The following is a 6,432-nucleotide window of genomic DNA, read 5'->3' as shown; positions in this document are numbered from 1 at the left end:
AAAAAGCAGGAGGAGCAATACTCATATCAGACAAAACAGACTGTAAAACAAAGGCCATAAAGAAAGATAAAGGAGGATACTATATAGTGATCAAAGAAGCAATACAAGATGAGGATATTACACTCATTAACATATATGCACTCAATACACGAGCACATAAATATATAAAACAAATAATAAGAGATATAAAGGGAGAAATTGATGGGAACACAATAATAGTAGGAAACTTTAACACCCCATTAACATCATTGGACAGGCCTTCCAGACAGAAAATCAATAAAGCAATGGAGATACCAAATGATGCAATGGAGATACCAAATGACACATTAGAAGAGTTGGACTTGGTTGATATTTTTAGGACATTACATCCCAAAAGACAGAATATACATTCTTTTCAAGTGCACATGGAACATGCTCTAGGATAGACCACACATTCAGGCACAAAAGAAGCCTCAACAAATTTAAGAGGACAGAAATTATTTCAAGTATCTTTTCTGACCACAATGCCATGAAACTAGAAATCAACCACAGAAAAACAAATGAGAAAAAAACGACTGCATGGAGACTAAACAACATGCTACTAAAATATCAGTGGGTCAATGATTAAATCAAAGAAGGAATTAAAAAATTATTTTGAGACAAATGACAATACAAAACCACACAAAATGTACAGGATGCAGCAAAAGCAGTCCTAAGAGGGAAGTTCATAGCAATATGGGCCTTGCTCAAAAGATAAGAACAATCTCAAATAAACAACCTAAACTACCCCCAAAAGAATTTTTAAAAAAGAAGAAAAAAAACACCTAAAGCCATCAAAAGGAAAGAAATAATAAAGACTAGGAGAAAATAAATAAAACAGAGATTTTCAAAAATCAACTAAACCAAGTGCTGTTTTTTTGAGAGTAAACAAAATTGACAAACCTCTGGACAGTCTTATGAAGACAAAAAGAGAGAGGACACAAATAAACAAAATAAGAAAGGAAAATTGAGGAATTACAACCAAAACTACAGAAATATAAAAAAACCATGGGAAAACTAAGAACAACAATATGGAAACAAATTGGACAAACTAGAAGAAATTGACAAGTTCCTAGAAACATACAGTCCACCAAGACTGAATCAAGAAAAACCAGATCACTTGAACAGATTGATCACTAGAAGTCAAATAGAATCAGCAACAGAAAACCTCCCTGCAAATAGAAGTCCAGGACTAGATGGCTTCACTGTGGAATTCTATCAAACATACAATAAAGAACTCATACTGATTCTTCTCAAACTCTCCCAAAAGATTGAAGAGGAGGGAATACTCTCAAACTCATTCTATGAAGCCACCATCACCCTAATATCAAAACCAGAGTAAGACACTAGCAAAAAAGAAAATTACAGGCCAATATCATTGATGAACACAGATGCAAAAATTCTCAACAAAACACTAGCAAACAGAATCCAGCAATACATAAAAACGATCATACACCATGATCAAGTTGGATTCATCCCAAGGACACAAGGATGGTTCAACATATGCAAATCATTCAAAGTGATACACCACATCAACAAGAGAATCGACAAAATTCACATGATCATCTCAAAAGATGCAGAAAAGGCATTTGATAAAATTCAATACCCATTTGTGATAAAACTCTTACCAAAGTGGATATAGAAGGACCATATCTCAACATAATAAAAGCTATTTATGACAAACCCACAGCCAGCATAGTACTCAACAGTGAAAAGTTGAAAGCCTTCCCACCAAAATCTGAAATAAGATAAGGATGCCCACTCTCACCATTTCTATTCAACACAGTATTGGAAATGCCACAGCCATCAAGGAGGAAAAAGAAGTAACATGGATCCAAACTGGAAGAGAGGAGGTAAAATTGTCACTATATGTGGATGACATGATACTCTATAGAAAACCCTGAACTCTCCACACAGAAACTACCAGAGTCAATAAAAGAATTCAGCAAGGTAGCAAGATACAAGATTAACACAGAAAAATCAGTAGCATTTCTTTACACTAACAATGAAATATCAGAAAAAGAAAGTAAAGAAACAATCCCTTTTAAAATTGTGTCCAAAAATTAAAATACTTAGGAATAAATTTTATCAAAGAGGTGAAAGACTTATACTCAAAGAACTATAAAACACTGGTTAAGAAAATTAAAGATGACTTAAAGAAATAGAAAAATAGCCCATGCTATTAGATTGGAAGAATTGATATTGTTAAAATGGTCACACTATCCAAAGCAATCTATAGATTTAATGTGATCCTTATCAAATTACGAAGGACATTTTTCCACAGAACTAGAATAACTAATTCTAAAACTTATATGGAATAATAAAAGACCCAGAATTGCCAAAGCTATACTGAAGAAAAAGAATGAAACGGGAGGAATAATCTTCCAGACTTCAGACAATACTAGAGTGCTACAGTAATCAAAACAGCATGGTATTGGTACAAAAACAGACATATGGAGTAATGGAACAGAATGGAAAGCCCAGAAATAAAACCCACAGACTTACGGTCAATTAATCTTTGAGAAAGGAGGCAAGAATATACAATGGAGAAGAGTATCTTCAGTAAGTCGTGTTGGGCAAATGGACAGCCACATGTAAATCAATGAAGTTAGAACACTCCCTCATACCATACACAAAAATAAACTCAAAATGGCTTAAAGACTTAAATATAAGACAAGACACTATAAACCTCCTAGAAGAAAACATAGGCAAAACATTACCTGACATAAATATTAGCAATGCTCTCCTAAGGCAGTCTACCCAGGCAATAAAAATAAAAGTAAAAATTAACAAATTAGACCTAACCAAACTTTTAAGCTTTTGCACAGCAAAGGAAACCATAAACAAAACAAAATGACAACCTACAGAATGGGAAAAAATATTTGCAAATGATGCAACTGACAAAGGTTTAATGTCTAGAATATATAAACAGCTCGTACAACTCAGTAACAAAAAAACAAACAACCCAATCCAAAAATGGGCAGAAGACCTAAGCAAGCAATTCTCCAATGAAGACATCCAAATGGTCAATAGGCACATGAAAAAATGCTCAGTATCACTAATTATCAGAGAAATGCATATCAAAACTACAATGAAGTATCACCTCACACCAGTCAGAATGGCAATCATTCAAAAGTCTACAAACAATAAATGCTGGACAGGATGTGAAGAAAAGGGAACCCTCCTACACTGTTGGTGGCAATGCAGTTTGGTGCAGCCATTGTGGAAGAGTCTGCAGATTCCTCAAAAGACTAAAAACAGACTTAATATATGATCCAGCAATCCCACTCCTGGGCATATATCCAGAGGGAACCTTAATTCAAAAAGATACATGCACCCCAATGTTCATAGCAGCACTATTTACAACAGCCAAGACATGGAAACAACTTAAATGTCCATCAACAGATGACTGGATAAAGAAGCTGTGAAGCTGTAGTATATTTATACAATGGAATACTACTGAGCCATAAAAAATGATCAAATAATGCTATTTGAAGCCACATGAATGGACCTGGAGATTTTCATTCTAAGTGAAGTAAGCCAGAAAGAGAAAGAAAAATGCCATATGATATCACTTATATGTGGAATCTAAAAAAAAGACAACTGAACTGATTTGCAAAATAGAAACAGACTCTCAGACATAGAGAACAAACTTGTAGTTACCAGAGGGGGAGGAGGGCGGGAAGGGATAAATGGGAATTAGAGATTTGCAGATACTAACTGATATATATACAGAATAGGTAAGTACCAAGTTCATGCTGTATAGCACAGGGAACTATATTTGATATCTTGTAGTACCTTTTGGTGAAAAAGAATATGAAAACAAATATATGTATGTTCATGTATGACTGAAGCACTGTGCTGTACACCAGAAATTGACACAAGTGTAAACTGACTATACTTCAGTAAAATATATATATACAAGAAAAAAAGTTTGAAAGCTCAAGTCAGGTATCATTATTCATCATGAAAATTCTCACAGAAATAAATGATCACAATGTTTCATATCTCCATCATCTTCTTTATCCACTGGTTCTTGTAATATTTATTGATAGTAATTTTTACAGCTTTAACAAAAGGGAGGGTACCTTCATTATGGACATTTAAAAGATACATCCATATCCCCTTTTTTAGACTTGTAGGGGTTTTTCCTCAACATATTATTCTTAGAAACTAGAGTGGATGCACTAGTAGTAATGAACTACACAGGGAAGAAAAACTAAAAAAACTGAGTAAATATGGTATTTCTTGTGTTGTAATGAGGGAGACAGTTTTTCATAACTTTAAGATGTTATATCTCATAAAAGACACCCAAAGTCAGCTGAAGTCAAACCACTGTCTTTCATCCATAGATAATTAAAATGACCCCATGTTTCAAGACATAAGTCAAGGATTTTCAGGAGTATAGTAATCTTTAATGGCTAACCTTCAGGAAATTTCCCTCACAACCTGGGAAAGGTACTGAAAAGAAGCTTACAGACCAAGAAGAGAATTTAATGGGCTCTTAACCCCTTTCAATTGAGGTACAAGATGTGGGATTAGGAAATGGAGCAACTATTTAAGTCTCTTCATTCTATTTTTCCCTCAGCTCAGAAAGAGTCCAGCGAGCAAAGCATAGTCACTTGAAATTGTATGTGCATCTTCATTCTTCTGAGTACTGAACTTTCACATTTATGAGAGTCTTATCTAGATCTCTAGAAAGTAAAACCTCGATTTCTTATCTGTACGTTACTGTATTACAATATGAAAAAGACTGATTTTTACTGGTGTGATAGCAACAGAATATTACACTGAAATAAATTAACATGCCAATTTTAAATTCTAAAAGGGTTAATTTTCTGAACTTGACTATGTTTAATTGTTACTAATGTGTGTTCTACTAATTAAACATGCCTCCTCAACAATTGTATGAAGAAGCTGCAAAGCATTTAAGACTCCTGCTAATCCAGCACCCTCTGGTTGCTTGTTCATTTTAGTGTACCAATTACGCGAATTAGGGCAAATAAACACGTGAAAAATCTCTCTTCTTAGACTGTGACCTCCAAATGTTTTGAATCGGATGGAACAATCCTTGTTCTAGCTCAACTGTTCAGTTTCTAGAGCAGATTAGAGGATTAAAAGGCTGATTTATTTAGTTGTGAATAAGCAAATATATCTTGAGGTTTCATACTCTTCATTGTGAATTCTCGAGCACTAAGTATTGTCATCCTGATCAAATCCAGAGAGGATTAAAATCAGATAAGTGCATAATGAATCATTATGCCAATTTTTAACAAAAGCTTGACAAATGATCATATTATGCTAATGAAAGAAGAGACAGTTTTGCATGTACTGTTTGTTTATGGCAAGCATTAATAATCCCATAAATATTATAGTACACATAAGAGGAATATATTGTATCTTTTTAGAGCAATGAACTGATAACATATAGGCCTTATTTTTTTTGCTATGTTATATATTTCTCTCTGTTTAACCTCTTTTACTCGTAGTCTAACCCTTTTTTCTGGGCCATATTTCCCACTAACGATATAAGAACAGATTTCTTTTAATGTTTGTATGGCAGAATATATGAAGAGTTGCTGGATCTCCACCCTTTCCAGGTGACCTAGCAGATAATGATCATTATCTCTACTTAGATTTAATGGTGCACCCTCCTGCCCAGTGCTCATAAACTTGTTTTTGGTTGGCACACTTTTTTCTCTGGTGGAGTGATGCACAGTGGGAAAATCAAAGCTTCTCAGGTAGAAACACTTCCATTAATCCAAAAACTGAATCACTATTTATGGGAAACTGATCTAATAGTTTTAATTGTTTTTATTCCTTCTGATTATAAAAAACATTCTACATCCAGTGGAAAATTTGGAAACTTTAAAAAGTAATAGTCACTCATAATCCCATCATTGAAAAGACCCACTATACATATTTGAATATAGTTTCTACTCACTCTAGCTTTTTATTTTTTAACATGTTTGAGATTATAATATATGCAATTTGGCTCCTAGTTAGTTTGTTTCCTTTAATATTACAATAAGCATTTTCTGATGTAATGAATAACATATGAATAACGTAACAAAGGTCCACTACTTATGTGATGTATAAATTTTTGCTAATTCCTCTAATGTTGTGCACTGAGATTGTTTCCAGTTTTCTGTCATTATATGTAACATTGCTCTGGGTACCACTATATAAAATCTTAGCAAGGAAACAATATATTTTGATGCTGTTGAATAGGAAATGTCTTTATAATTTAGTGCAGATCCTGGCCATGTAAGTTTTCAGTAGCTGTTCCAGGGATCATTTTCCTGGAAGCAGGTGTATATTACAGAATAAAAAGTATCATCAGATGTTTAGAAGGTATCAGTGTGGTAGGCCTTAATGCCTAAGTGAGATGCTAGCCACAATCCCCATGGTTTT

The sequence above is a fragment of the Camelus bactrianus genome, chromosome 4 (genome assembly GCF_048773025.1).
Source record: "Camelus bactrianus isolate YW-2024 breed Bactrian camel chromosome 4, ASM4877302v1, whole genome shotgun sequence".
NCBI lineage: Eukaryota > Metazoa > Chordata > Mammalia > Artiodactyla > Camelidae > Camelus > Camelus bactrianus.
This window is presented reverse-complemented; position numbering follows the sequence as displayed.